Source organism: Sapajus apella, unplaced genomic scaffold (assembly GCF_009761245.1).
Source record: "Sapajus apella isolate SASKATOON/1434 unplaced genomic scaffold, GSC_monkey_1.0 scaffold95, whole genome shotgun sequence".
NCBI lineage: Eukaryota > Metazoa > Chordata > Mammalia > Primates > Cebidae > Sapajus > Sapajus apella.
In genome coordinates, this window is record NW_022437035.1 from 4,172,377 (window position 1) to 4,188,248 (window position 15,872).

The window sequence follows — 15,872 nt, forward strand, 5'->3', positions numbered from 1 at the left end:
TTAGAATCCGGGAGGCGGAGGTTGCAGTGAGCTGAGATTGTACCACTGCATTCCAGCCTGGGCAACAGAACAAGACTGTCTCAAAAAATAATAATAATAAAATTCCTCAGTCAAATGAGCCAAGTTTCAAGTCCTCCATGGTCATGTGTGGCTCATGGCTCCCTTGTGGGACACCACAGGCCTAAAACATTTCCATTGTCATAGAAAGTTCTAGAGAAAAGGGCTGCCTCAGAATAGGACTCGGCACACCTTTTCTGCAGAGCCAGTATTCCGAAAATGCTTCATATCTTGATTCCGATGATGATTTCATGGGTGTAACATGTAATATTTGTGCATTTTACTGTATATAAATTTTGTCTCCATGAAAAGAAAAACATCTTTAGAAATGTTAGACTATCCTAGGGAGACAGAATGCCTGGAAAGTTCCAATCCTGCAGGATCCCTGAGCTTATCCTTACTCCAGGGGACCCTGGTGGGGCTTCAGAGACCCCCAAAGAGGGAGGATGCTGGCGAGAGGGCTCTCACTCATAATCCCCTTCCCCAAATCTGTATCCTTTTTAAGAAGGGGCTGAGAAAGAGTTTAATGACAACAGCAATGGAAACATCAACTCTGTCTGTTTCCAGCTTTTAGGAATGTGGAAATTCCTCAAAAAAGTAGGAGGCAGAACCCGTGGGGACAGGGTTCATGGTAGGAGTGGGGCATATGGGAATGAGTGAGCGTGGCAGTCTCGGGACCTTCATTCCCGGCTCCCATGGTCTGTATCTTGCACATTGGGTTTCTGAGCAATAAGAATTCGCTCGTGGAAAGCTTCAGCTCCATTTCAAAAGTTTGCACACCACTGCCTTTTAGTCTTGGCTTTTACCCCAAAACAAACAGTAGAGTAGATAGTTAAAGGCACACGCTGTGATGCCAGAAGGCTGGGTTCAAATCCCAGCCCCAGCTGTGTGCCGTTGGGTAAAGCTCATTTCTCTGTGCCTCAGTTTCCTCCTCTATAAAAACGGGGATAATGATAGGACCCAACTTGTGGGTTTTTATGAGAACAAGCAGCATTATTCTTTGGAGTAGCTGGGATTACAGGCATGCAGCATCACGCCCAGCTAATTTTGTATTTTTAGTAGATATGGGGTTTCACCATGTTGGCCAAGCTGGTCTCAAACTCCTGACCTCAGGTGATCCACCCGCCTCGGCCTCTCAAAGTGCTGGGATTACAGGCATGAGCCACTGTGCCCAGTCTATTTTATTATTTTTATTCTTTTTGTGTTTGAGACAGGGTCTTGCTCTGTCATCCAGGCTGGAGTGCAGTTGTGCGATCATGGCTCCCTGCAGCCTCAATCTCCTGGGCTCAGGTGATCCTCCCACCTCAGCCTCCTGGCACATATCAGCATGCCTGGCTAATTTTTTTTAAAATGTGCTCGGAAAGCACATTGAACCGAGCTAGGCATCTCCTGTTTGTTTCGGGTCTGTCTAGGATGATGCCCTCATTTATTCCTTCAACACACTCGCCTGATGAAGACGGCAGGCCTTGGGAAAGAAGGAAGCCAGGCCAAGTCATGGCAAACATCTCTCTTTCCCTACCCCAGGTGGCACCTGCCTCTCACCTTCCAGTGGCCCCACCAGGTCCTTCCTGCTCCACCAGTCAGGTCCCTGGGGCTCAGCCTGACAAAGGCTGATGACTTATCAGGACTCCCGGCCACAATCCCAGAACTGACTCTGATTCAGCTGATCCAAGAGCCACCAGTGTCTGATGTCCCCATGTCAAAAAGAGAGGCCACGCTGTCCCAGACCTGTACTGGCTGGGATTTGAACCCGGCCTTCTGTCGCACAGAGCTCAGACTCCCTCTCCAAGAGGTGGGAGCCTACTCCCTGACCCCCTACACCTAGAAGAGACCCCATTCTGGGACACATAGGCAACCTGAAGCTCTGTTGCCATAGACATTCACCTGTTCATCCAACCTGGTGGCTTCTGGACCCGGGAAGCCCTCACCTTCAGTTAGTCACTCATTTGACAACTATTTATAGGATGACTACTGTGTACTAAACTGAGTCCCCGAGGCTAGAGATATAGGGAACCAGAGACATGGTCTGCCCTCAGGGAGTTCACATCTAGTTAAAGAAACAAGCAATAAACAAGTAGCCATCATTTCATCTGAAGATCAGTTCAAAGAAGAAAATAACTCAAGAGACTGGAAGCACGTGTGGTCAAGGAAGGCTTCCTGGAAGAAGTGACAATTACACAGAAACTCGATAGACAAGAAGGAGCTGGAACACAGGAAGATATGGGTGAAGGGCATTTCAGGCAGAGGGAAAGCCACATGCAAAGGCCAGGAGGTGGGAACAAATTAGAGAAAGAGGAACGAGGAGCAGAATAAACTAGGAAGCCAGTGGTCAGAGGTGAGAATGGCCATGCCCACCAAGGCCTCAGCACACCTCTCTGCTGCCTGCTCAGTTGAACCCTGCTTTGATCTGGAAACATGCAGCTACCACCGATCACTGACAGAGCCTGGTGGTTATCAGAGCTACAGGGTTCTAGGTTCAAATCCAGCCTAAACCTCCTCCCAGCTGAGTAACCTCAGGCCAGGGCATAACCCTCCTGGGCCTCAGTTTCCTCCTTGGAAAATGGGGGCCTTGTGGGGTTGCTGCAGGGGTCAGAGCATGCGTGTAAAGGGCTTAACTCAGTGCCTGGCACGCAGTGAACGATAGCCCAACGTTGGCTGAGACAGAGAATCTGTCTGCCCTGACGTCAGGCAGGGCCTAATTATAGACGCCCAGATGTCACTTTCAGCCCCTTGTGACTCAGAGGCAGTGCCAGGCAGCAGACAGTGCGAGGGACAGAGTCAGGCCGGCCCAACCAACACAGAGCCACGGGGAGTGCCTCAGTTTCCCTGTCTATTAATCAGAGATATCAGCAGGACCTGCCTCCCAGGGCTAGGAGAAGACTCCAGGATGGGCCTGGGACCTCACAGGAGCTCTGTCAACCTCCCAAGTCCACAACTGCACACACAAATGGAAAAATCGTTGTAATTTAGATAAACGTTCCTTTGAGGCTTTCTTTCTTTCATTCAACAAATATATACTGAGACCTTTGGTGCATCTGGCTCTCTGTTAAATACAATGTGAACAAAAAACGCCTGTGACGGCCAAACCAAGGGTTTACAGAGCCAATGAAGAGAGTCAGCAAGGTTACAGGGGCATGTTTAATATGCTCAAAGAACAAACTAGAGCTGTGTTCTTCCACAGCCTCACAGCAGCCAGGCCTTGCCCAGAAGGCCTTGTTGTCTGAAAACTTGCTGGGGCAGGCAGAGAGTCCCCTACCTTGTCCCTGCATGTGAGACCCTCCAGTGTGACCCTGGCCTCCAAGAGGACCATGTTCACCTCGAGATCTCAGTTCAAGGCCTGGTCTGCTCCTGTCTTGCTGTGAGAACTTGGGCAAGGCATGGAGCCATGCCGTGCCTCAGTTTCCTCACCCGTGCATGGCATGAGTGATGGAAAGAAAGAAAATGCCTGTTGGGGCTGTCTGAGGGGTTAGATGTGATCACAGGGGCAGAGTGCTCTGTGTTCAGTGCTCCAAGTGGAATCATTGCTGTCGTTACCCTCTATCTAGGACAAGGGTGCCTACTCTTTTGGCTCTCTGGACCACATTAAAAGAAAAAAAAAGTCTTGAGCCACACATAAAATTTGCTAACACTAATGATAGCTGATGAGCTAAACAAAAATTGCAAAAAAAAAAAAAAAAAAAAAAAAAACCATGATATTTTAAGAAAGTTTACAAATTTATGTTGGGCCTCCTTCAGAGCCGTCCTGGGCTGCAGGTGGCCTGCAGGCAGCAGGTTGGACAAACTTGGTCTAGGGAATGATCCAGCACTAACATCATCCCCAGCTCAAGGAAAGGAGACATACCCTCTATACACTCTCAGCTCCAGCCCACTCTTGGGTCACTACCCCACTTTGGGGTCATTTCCCGGTCACCCTCTGGAAATGAGGGTGCTGGGCTAAGTAGGGGTGACCACCATGGATTTTTGCTTTCCTTTCTATCATAGAGTTTTTCATGGGCAGCAGCTGATCATGCATGGGCTACATTTCCCAGGTTCCTTTGCAACTAAGTAGGCCCATGTGACTAACTCTGACCAATAGACAGTGAGAGAAAGTGATGGACATGCCTTCAGGGCTAAGGTGACTAACAAGCAGGTGCGTCTCCTCAGTCTCTCTTTCCCCACCTGCCTGCTGAAAGGAACAGAGTTCAAAGTAAGTGTTAAAGATGGTAGAGCCACAAAATAGAAGGAGCCTGAATGCCTGAGTCACCACATGGAGGCAGATTGCCCAAACAGAAATGCCAACAGTGGGTTGTAACATTAGTGATAAATAAACTTATACTGTGTTAAACCACTGACGTGACAACTGCATTTGTTAGAGCCGCTGGCATTGCCTCCTTAACTATTACATATACATTATACCTTTTGTTTCAGTTGTATATTCATTATTTCATTTAGCACTCAGCAAATTTCTAACACCAATAATGCGAGATACTGAACTTTTGATCATTTATTTTGGGCCAAGCAGTGGGCTAAGTCCTTTACATACATTTTCTTGTCTTAATCACAATTCTGTAAGGTGGGCTCATAGGATTATTATCATAGCCATATTACAGATTAGAAAACTAAGTCTCAAAAACCTTCAGAATCCTGCCCAGAGTCATCAGCTAATGAGTGGAAGTGGCCAGGCCAGAACCCAGAGTTTACTTTTTTTTTTTTTTAAGACAGAGTCTTGCTCTGTCACCCAGGCTGGAGTGCAGTGGTGTGATCTTGGCTCACTGCAACCTCCGCCTCCCAAGTTCAAGTGATTCTCCTGCCTCAGCCTTCTGAGTATCTGGGACCACAGGTGTGTGCCACCATGCCTGGCTAATTTTTGTATTTTTGGTAAAGACAGGGTTTCACTATGTTGGCCAGGCTGGTCTCGAACTCCTAGCCTCAAGTGATCCACCTGCCTCAGACTCCCAAACAGAGTTCAAATTCTTAATGGCTGTACCCATGGCCTCCCAATACCCAATAAGTTAGATATTTCAAGCCCTGATCTGTAAGTGACAACACTGAAGCTCAGAGAAGGTCCATAACTTGGCCATGCTTCTGGATATAGTTTGGCAGTGATTGGCTTAGAACCCAGAGTTGTCTGGGTCCCAGCTAGTGCTCTTGACCTACTCACATTGCTGCCTTGGTTGCCCTTTCCAGTGGGCACTAAAGCTCTGACCCTGTTTCCATTCCCCAATGTTACAGTGCCACGGCTGAAGGCAAACTTGGCATTCATAGAGCCTGTTATAATGCTAAATAAATTTTTCTCTTGGCAGCCTTGACACTTATTAAGCACCTGGAAGGCTATTAGTGCCTTGTGCTGTCCAAAACACTCTTAATTACTATCTAATCAAGGTATCTTTCATTCTAGGGGGGAAAAAAGACAGCGAACAGGGGGAGATGTTCGTGAACACCACTTTTGAGTCCTTTGCTGTGTATTTCCCTTCAGCCATCACATCCCCTGGGTCTCATTCAGGAAAGGGACTAAAGAGGTGAAGATGAAGGAGAATGGTGTCTAAACAAGGCTTCGTTTTCATCCAGCAATCTCACTCTGTGGACTTAATCTGAAGACAAAATGGAATGAATGGATGGTGAAGATGGATATAACAGGATGCTGATCACAGTGTTGTTGGTAACAGGGAAAAATCAGAAACATCAGAAATGCCTGCCAACAGGACACTGGTTAAATGAACTGTGGTGCATTCATACAAAGGAGTACTATGCAGCCATTCAAAAGAAGAGCATGAAACCATTTGGACTGATGCAAACCAATCTATAGAAAAAAGCGGGGTACAGAATAGTGAGCCTCCTGTGCACCCATTTGTGTAAAAACATAAGGACATGATTTTATTACAATTATCAACATTTATTGAGGCATTCATACACACTATTTTAGGTAGTCAAATGCATTGCCTTATTTACCCCCTTGTAAGACTCCTATGATGTAGAAAATATTCTCATTTCCAATTTATAGATGAGGAAACTGAGGCTCAGGAAAATTCAGTAATGAGTACCCAGGGTCACCTCTTTGTGAGTGGCAAAGCTGGGATTCAGACTCAAAGCCACTACTAACCATTAAATGACAATGCTTCCCCCAGACACAAGGAGAATGATTGACAGGAAAGTCCCATTTCTTTGAAATTGGGGAGAGTTGGAGGTACAAGGTATATAACAGACCACTGGGAATTGAGGGGATAAAGTTTTAACAGCCACATGGGGACAGGAGGCAAAGCCTGGAGCCCTCCAAGGTGGAATGTTGGAACTGAGACCACTACCTAAAATCAGGGTCCCCAGAAAGTAATATTCTCAAATAAATAATAAAGTAGGGGAAACAATTGTGTGCAGGCAAAGGACAGCAACAAGAAATTTTGTCTGTCTTGGCTTGGGCTCAGGGAAAAAACAAATAAAAACTCCCATAAAATGGTGTGTAACTATGGGTGTGTGATCACACCAATTTGGTGTTTAAATTTGAACTATCTGCATAGATGGGAACCCCCAAACTGAGAAAAACATAAACCTCAGACCAGGAGTGATGGTATCATGGCAAGGCAGAAACAAATGTGCAACCAGACACCCTCAACCATGCCATTCAAGATTCACACAGATACTGCCATACCTAAGATGAGCTTGCAATCCCAAATTATAAAACCCATGAGAAACCAAATCACCATGAAAATACCTGGAAGGTCACAGGAGGTGCTATTGGCAGTGGTTGTCTAGTGGTAATGCAGGAATGAAATGGAGCAAGACTGGGTTTGTACTGAATACACATCTAAGGCAGTTTGAAGTTTCTTAGAGTAATGAGTTTGTAATGCTTTCTTCTTTCAGTTTTAAAATAAGAGAATCACTTCTTGGCCTTTTGGCTAAGATCAAGTGTAAAATAAAAAATATTTGAACTGAAAAGAAAAAATGGAAGGAAAGAGGGTGTGAGAAAAGGGGAAAAATTGGCTACAAGCCTCAGCCCCCACCTCCAAGATCACCTTCCTACCTCATACACAAATTACGTGCTGTGGCCACTGAGTCTGATGGTGTGTCACAGGAAAGAGTAGGGGTCCTTTCCGTTTGTCAAGCATGCTTTCACATATAGTAATAAGCCACTTTGTCTAAAATCCATGATTGGGGTTGGTGCCACTAAATTGCCTCCAATCGAAGGAAGCCCCAATTTTAATTCCTCTGTGGTTACCAATCTACCAACAATCTCATTGTCTCTACCTCTTCGGTATTCTTCAAGTCTCACTACATTTGTCCAACCCCGGTCCCCTCCTCTGTCCCAAACACATCTCATGCCAGGCTCAGGACACAGTCCTCCTGCCTCTCATGCTCACTCCACTAACCCATCCTCCAGGCAGCAGCCAGAGTGAGAGTCCCAAAATGCAAATCAGATTACTGTTCTGCTCAGAAGTTGTGACAGGTTCCCTTTCACTCAGAATAAACTCTGAGACTGGCCAGGTGCTGTGGCTCACGCCTGTAATCCCAGCACTTTGAGAGGCCGAGGTCGGTGGATCACTTGAAGTCAGAAGTTCAAGGCAAGCCTGGCCAACATAGTGAAACCCCGTCTCTACTAAAAATACAGAAATTAGCTGGGCATGGTCTGCTGAACCCAGAAGGTAGAGAGGTCGCAGTGAGCCAACATCATATCACTGCACTCCAGCCTGGGCAACAGAGCAAGACTCCATCTCGAAAAAATAAAAACTCTGAGATCCGTCCATAGCCTACAAGCGTTGGGGGATGCAGTCTCACTGACGGGTCTCAGGTCATCACTCATGGCATCCCTGCCCTCTGTGCCTACCCATTCACTCTGCTACATTTACAGTGGCCTCTCAATCAGGCCTCAAACATACCAGCTCAGGCTACCAAGTCTGCACAGAGAAGACACATCCTCTGGCCACTTTTCTTGCACAGAGAAACTCTGTTTTCATCTTTCACATTCACTTGCAATGTCCTTGCCCTTGGAAAGCCTCTTTGCATCCACCTAAAGCAGATGCTGAAGATCTCTGTGGTAGACAGAATAATGGCCTCCTAGAGACGTCCATATCCACATCCCCAGAACCTGTGAATATGTTACCTTACCTGGCAATAGGAGCTTTGCAAATGTGATTAAATTAATGACCTTGAGATGGGGACGGGGGCAGCAGTTACCCTAGATTATCTTGGTGGGCTGATGTCATCACAAAGGGCCTTATAAAAGGAAGGCAGGAGGATGAGAGTCAGGGGAGGTGATATGATGACAGAAACAGGGAGACTGGAAGACGCTACAATGCTAGTTTTTAAGATGGAGGAAAATGTCACAAGTTAGGACTGTGAGTGGCCTGTCAAAGCTGGAAAACACAAGGAAATGGGTTTTCCTCCTCCTGGAGCCTCTGGATGAAATACAGCCCTGCTGACACCTTGACGTTTGTACTTCTGACCTCCAGGACGGTAAGATGGTAAACGTGTGTTGTTGTCAGACACTAAATGGGTAAACATGTGCTGCAGCAGCCACAGGAAACTAATACAGTCCTCTGCCTGTGTTCCTCAGACCCGACCATCTCTGTACTTTCCAGGAAGTCCAAAAGCCAGCTCCAGAATTGCATTATGTTTTTTGTTTTGTTTTGTTTGTTTTTTGTTTTGGGGACAGAGTTTTGCTCTGTTGCCCAGGCTGGAGTGCAGCGGCACAATCTCAGCTCACTGCGACCTCTGCCTCCTGGGTTTAAGTGATTCTCCTGCCTCAGCCTCCCAAGTAGCTGAGACTACAGGCGCCAGTCACCATGCCCAGCTAACAGTCCTGGGAACAAATGGCTCTGGGAAGCTGGTGTATCAATACCTCAGCTCCCTCGCCTCACAAGGCACACACCTCTGAGGGGTATAGTCTACATGCTCTCCCTGAGGCCTTACAGGCTTGAACTCCAGTTGTACATCATGGTAACTGGTTCAACCCACACTCCCTGGATTAGCTGCCTCCCTCTCCCTGTCTCACTGCCCTACTCCCCTTCAAGCACTGCCTGGAATCATTTATCAGACAAACCACTTGCCCTTGAGTCCTTGCCTCTGAGCAACCTAAACCAAGACCCTCCAGAAAGAGTTTTTTTCTACACTGCACCCAGCACAGCTGTACCTCTGCATCTCCCCAATGGGAACAGCAGTCCCTCGAGAGCAGCATGGTGCGTCCAAGCCCTAGCACAGGGCCTGGCACGCTGAAAACACTGGGTAAATATATGTAGAGTTGCTGACTGAATAATTCGGCCCTTTAAAGAAAACAGAACATCTTCTGGAAGATGCACAGACACTCACATTGCCAGCAGGGCTTCCAAATTACTGGTGGGGTGGGTGCTGCTTTAACGGAGCCCAAATTTCCACTGCATTTAGCGGCCTCCGTTTGCATGTAGAAAATGGAGATGCCAGGGAACACTGGGGAAGAGTTTGTTTCCCTAAGTGGATTAAATGTGCCCCCCAGCAACCAGCACCCGCAGGTAGAGATCAGGCTTCTTAATCTGCAGAGTCTGAAGGCCTCTAGAAGGAGCCTGACCACTAGGCACAGTGGCTCATGCCTGTAATCCCAGCACTATGGGAGGCAGGGGCGGGTGGTCACTTGAGTTCAGGAGTTTGAGACCAGCCTGGCCAACGTGGTGAAATCCCTTCTCCACTAAAAATACAAAAATTAGCCAGGCATGGTGGTGCCCACCTGTAATGCCAGCTACTAGAGAGGCTGAGGCAGGAGAATCGCTTGAACCCAGAAGGCACAGGTTGCAGTGAGCTGAGATCGTGGCACTGCACTCCGGCCTGGGTGACAGGAGCAAAACTCCGTTTCAAAAATAAATTAAATTAAAAAAGAAAACAAAAAGAAATAGGCTGACCCTGCCGCTGGGTCACCAGACACTCTCAGGGAAGTCTCTTAGAGGGACCAGGTCATTTTCCACCTTCATGCCTTTGTCCAGGCCATGGGTTCTGCCTGGAATTCCTTTTATCTATCTGCAAAACAATGGTTTATCTTTCAAGGTTTGCCCCGAGCAGCACCTCTCGGGATCCTTCTTCTCTTCCCTTTCTAGGACTTCCCAACCTGAGCCCTGCTTTTCATCTCCATGGACACTTCGGGTGTCTTTGGATGTCGCTGACACTTCAGGGTGCTGCATCTGGGGCAGGAATCCTGTCTGTTTCTCTCCATGCTCTGATGCCTGGTATACAGTAGGTGTCCAATGCTTGCTGACATGTTCCTCCTTGGCTCTAAGCCTGAGAAGCTCGAGGCTCACCCCATGCCTTCACCGTACCTGGTCACGGCTGGGATCTCAGAGGCCCCAAGTGAAGTGCCAGGAGGATTCCTGGACTTCTGGAGAAGGAGAAAGGAGATGTGGAGGGAAAGCAAAGGACCTGGGGTGGCTGGACAAGGGACAACCCCCCCAACCCACCCCTAGATCCTAGGGTGCCACGTCAGCACTGGGCACCCTCATCCTATCACCCATCAATACTGCAAAAAGCCTCTCTTCCAGGATGGAAAGAACTCTCTCCATCCTGGCCACAAGATCCTACTGGGAGGCAGATTTCTGAAAAAAGAGATGGAGACAGAGACTCAAGGTTCCAGATTTGGGGCAGAAGGTCCAAGGCGTAGTCCATCATGTAGCCTCAGACAAGTCCTGTGAGCCAAGGTGGAAGAGACCAACAGACAGGTTCCAAATGCCCCTCCCGGCTGTCCCTCCTTGGCAGGACCTGGCCTGTCTCAGCCTTCCCACAGGGCAGCCGTCATGATTTAATAAGACGTGTTCAATGAAATGTGTTCCAATCTGCACCCAGCTAATGAGCACCTACTGTGTGCCAGGCACTGCGCTAGGCCCCCAGGGTTGGGCAAAAAAACAAAACAGTTGGGGACCCTTCGTTCACGAGGAAGAGGAAGACAAGGTATAGCAGAGTGGACAGCAGTGGGAGGGGAACAGGAAGAGGAGGAAAAGGTGGGCAGGACAGTCCCTCAACAGGCTGGCAGATCGCTGAGAAGGTTGGGTTTGATTCTAAAGACAACAGGTCTCGAAAGCCTGAGGCAGGAGGATCACTTGAGCCCAGGATAAGTTTGAGATCAGCCTGGGCAAGGAAGGAAGGAAAGAAGAAAGGAAGGAAGGAAGGAAGCAGGGAGGGAGGGAGGGAGGGAGGAAGGAGGGAGGGAGGGAGGGAGGGAGGGAAGAAAGGGAGGGAGGAGGGAGGGAAGAGGAGGGAGGGAGGGAAGGAAAGAACAAAGAACAAAAGAATGAATGAATAAAAGAGAAGACAGGGAGGGATGGAAGAAGGAAGGAAGGAAGGCGAGAGAGAGAGAGAAGAAAGAAAGAAAGAAAGAAGAAAGAAAGAAAGAAAGAAAGAGAGAGAGAAAGAGAGAAAGAGAGAAAGAAGGAAAGAAGGAAAGAAAGAAAGAGAAAAAGAAAGAAAGAGAGAAAGAAAGAGAATGAAAGAAAGAAAGAGGGAGAGAGGGATGGAGAGAGGGAAGGAAGGAAGGAGGGAGGGAAGGAAGGAAGGGAGGGAGGGAGGGAGGGAGAAAGGCAAGGAAGAAAAACAAAAGAAACAGAGAAAGACAGAAAGCAGGATACCCAGAGAAAATTTCTAGCACAATATTGCCTCCCCCAACTTGCACCTCTCCAAGGTGCCTAAAACGGGTGTATCTGGGTCGGGCACAGTGGCCCACGCCTGTAGTCTCAGCACTTTGGAAGGCCAAAGCAGGTGGACTGCCTGAGCTCAGGGGTTTGAGACCAGCCTGGGCAACACGATAAAACCCTGTCTCTACTAAAAATACAAATATATATAGCTGGGAATGGCAGCGTGCGCCTGTAGCCCCAGCTACTCGGGAGCCTCAGGCAAGAGAAGTGCTTGAACACAGGAGGCGGAGGTTGCAGTGAGCCAAGATCGCACCACTGCACTCCAGCCTGGGAGACAGAACAAGACTCTGTCTCAAAAACAAACAAACAAACAAAAAATAGGTGTATCCTTGTCTGTCATCCATGGGCATCTGGCCTTTTCCCCCAGTAACCATGCCTCCGCTTTCTACAGGCAGCTGCTTGCAACCTTTGAATGTTCCTGGCTCGGTCTCAAGAACTAGAATCCTTGGCCGCCCTCTCAAAGGGATTAAATCACTCAAAAACAAAGTTAACCAAGTTAGAGATAGCAGCAAGAACCACACCAAGGTGTAACAGAGACTCCGCAGACACCACACTGAGCCCTTGTCACTGTCGGGGCAGAAGGCACCCTGCTCTGCCCTGCCCTTGATCTTTTATATACTCCCAAAGGGAGCTCATGCATCCGGTAAATGCGTGGTCTCTCTTTGGGTCAGCTCGGCTTTGCACTTTCCCTTCTTCCCACATTCTTTCAAGAGGTGATCCTTGCTGTTAACAAAACCTACTCAGTACATGCCATGCTGGTGTGAAGCTCAGGTGGCTACAAAGAGTCAGTGATCAAAATTTAGAGGCTGAGGAAAGGAAGACTGCTTGAAGCCAGGGATTCAAGACCAGCCTGGGCAACAGAGCAAGACTCTATCTCTACAAAATTAAAAAAAAAAAAAATAGCCAGGTGTGGTGGTGCATGACTAGTAGTCCTAGCTACCGCGTAGGCTGAGATGGGAGGATCTGTTGAGTTCAGGAGTTCGAGGCTGCACTGAACTATGATTGTGCCACTGTATTCCAGCCTGGGTGATAGCACAAAACTCTTGTTTAAAAAAAAAACAAATAGCAGCCTCCAAGGGAAGGGTTTCTAGCCATCTGTTGATGATCACTGACCTGGGAATCATGGGGATTCCTGTTCTTCCTCCATCCGCACCCCCAGACTCAGGCATGTGAGTTGCTACCAGGCCACCTTCTCAGCAAGAGTGAGAAGATCTGCCCACAGAGCTGGGGAAGAGTTGGAGCTGTCACAAAGAGTGAAGACTGGGGCACTCATTCTTGAAGCATCTTACTGACAAATGAATCAGTGGTGTAACTATAGCAGGCAGCCTTTCCATCAGATTTCTCCTCTCAGCCAAACTCCTCGGCTTGCCCTCCACGGCTTTTCACGTCTGATCACATCCCTTCATATCCCAACTTCCCCTCTTTATTCCAGCCCCATCAGACCAGCCAGCGGTCCCTTTTCAGCCTCTGCTCCTGTGCACATGCTGGTTCCTCTTTCTGTGCTGGGTAAATTTGTGTGCAATACCCAGCTAAAATGTCCCTTCCTCCAGGAAGCTCCTCTGGTCCTAAGTCTGTCTCTCACCTTAGTCTGACATTCTAGTCCATCTCCCCCATTGGGCTAGAAGGTTCTTAAGGGTGGGAACTTTGTGTTTTCTACCTTTACAGATGGCCAGCACCCGGTACTAGATAGTCCTACGGAGTCACGTACCTTAAGCTTCGGAGCCTCGGTTTCCTCAACTAGATAATGGGATTCTCATGCCAACCTCCTAGCATTGTGGGGAGGAGGAAACGAGCAAGGCCTGCGAAGCTCCAGATCGAAGCTGCCCCTCACAGCAGCCCCAGGGGTGGGCAGAACAGAGCCAGCCCCCACCTGGGGGGAGTGAGGATGATGACCTGTATGCATCAGTCCCCAGCTGCAGAGATGCAGACCATGGTTCATTTACTCCTGCGGCTCAAAGCCACCTTCATCTCCTGTCCTCCCCATGACCCTGCAGAGAGAGCAGTCCCTGCCAGGTTAACACTCACTGACCTCATACCACGCCGGTCAAGAGACCAAAAGGAGAACTCATTTCCCAGCCAGGGGCCAGCTGTCCTCACAGAAGTCACAAGGCTCAGCAAAGGTGAAAGCTGAGCCTGAGTCACGGAGCGCCCGCCTCCTCCCCTCAGCCTGAGCAGGACTCAGACAGAACAGGGTGAGGCTCTCCCAGTTCCCAAGGACCTTCTGGTGCCAGGAGCTTCCCAGACGTCATCTCAAATCCCCGCACCACCCTGGTGAGGGGTGCACCCTTAGCGTCCCCACTGTACAGCTGGGAAAAATGAGGCTGAGCATTGAGTGACGTGCCCAAGGTCTCACAGCTGCTAAGTGGTGGAGCCAGGATTTGAACCCATGTCCCTAAGACATTCCGTCTTCTCCACTTCCTGACCTGGGTCAGTTTCTGCTGCGGGTGTTTCCAGCCTGGGAACACCATCCCCACCCCAACATGCACACTATTCCATGTATGCAACCAAGTGGGCCTTTGAGAAACAGCAGGTAAAGTTACAAGTTCTCACCCAAAACTCCGGGGTGTTGTCTCCACTGACGGTCAGAGGTTGGGAGCCTAGCTCAGCCAGCCCCATCACTCAAAGCCTGGATGGAGGGGGCTTGTGCCAGAAGATTGATCCCCCTGCTGCGTGGAGAGGGTCAGGAAGAGGCTCAGATCCCCCCCCCCCCCCGCCACCTGGCGACTGCATTTATTGAGTGCCTGCTCTAGTCGCCACCCAATGAGTGGCTTTGCTTCACTTCCTTGCATGTGTCCCGCATGGTCCCGCATGGTCCCGCCTCCCGGTCTTGATGCCCACGGGCCCTCCCTCACCTACTCAGCAGACATGCGTTGAGCCCCTACTATGATAGGCACTGGGAAGAGAGCAGGGGACAGGATGAACACAGAGTCTCTGCTCTATTATCACGTGGAGGAAACAGACAATACACAGCAAAGTGAACCAGTCGCTAAGTAAGTCAAAAGACTGCATGGGGCAGCAGAGCAAATGAACTGAGCACTGTGCATCACGTGGGGGCAGTCAGGAGGGCTCCCTGGAGGAAGAGGCACCTGAGCTGAATGCTGAGATGAGAAAGCAAGGGTCTGGAGGAGAAGCATGGATTAGAGTTAATGAAGCAAAAGAAGCATTTGCACAGTTCCTAGCATACAGTGGGGCTCCCTCAATATCATCCTTGGTGTCTCCCTAATATAACACCATATAGCCACATCATCCTTCAACCACCGAGCACTTTACAGTTTATGTAGTGCAAAGCACTTCACAGTTTATATTGCATGTTCCCATGCAAGACCTTCTTAGCTCCTCACATGGGCCCTGAGGCGCAGAGATGAGGACACTGAGGTTGAGAGGAAAATGTCACCCAAGGACACACAGCCAGATGTCTCCTCCTAGCCCAGGCCACCCGCCTCTCTCTACCTGCCTCTCTACCCTTCCCTGGAAGGCAGCGGCTGGAGGACCCCTGCCTTGGCTGTCTCCCAGGCCCACCAGCCTCCAGGGAGGGAGGGCGGCTCTGCACCAGCCCATATATAACCCACTCCACGCACCTTCTCCACATGAATAAATGGGGAACAGTGGGGTCATAAATCCTGGGACTGCCAATGTCCCCGAGACCAGCTCTTTCTCTGGCCACGCACTAGTACTTTTTACAACCCATTAATTAGTCCCTCTAATAAAGTTTGACAAAATGATAACTTGCCCATGAAAAGTGTTGTAATAAATACATTTTCCCTAACTTTTGACCATTCGAGCATAGCCGCCTCATAAACCCTCTGCCACGGTTCACTGCCTTATTGTCTCTCTATATTTCTCCATCACCGTGGAAGTTCGGGGCCTGGGGCCTCATGGACTCAGGACAGGCCTGGGCCTGATTCTGGGACCCCAGCATCTTCAGGGAGACAGCTACGCGTGGTCCCTCCCCTGCTCACAGACCTGCAGCGGCTCCCACCCCCCAGGATGGCAGTTGCCAAGCTCCAGTCTCTCCTTTCCGAGCCCTGTTCTAGCCAGGTGGCCGCTGAACAAACCATTTCTGGACATGATGTTTTCTTCAATCTGATTCTCTTAAATAAGCTCATTTTGCAAGGAAGCTTTAGAGCATTGTTATGGAAAACTGGAAAAGCTGTATAACCATCACTGAAAAGGAAATACAAATAAACACAATGAAAACAA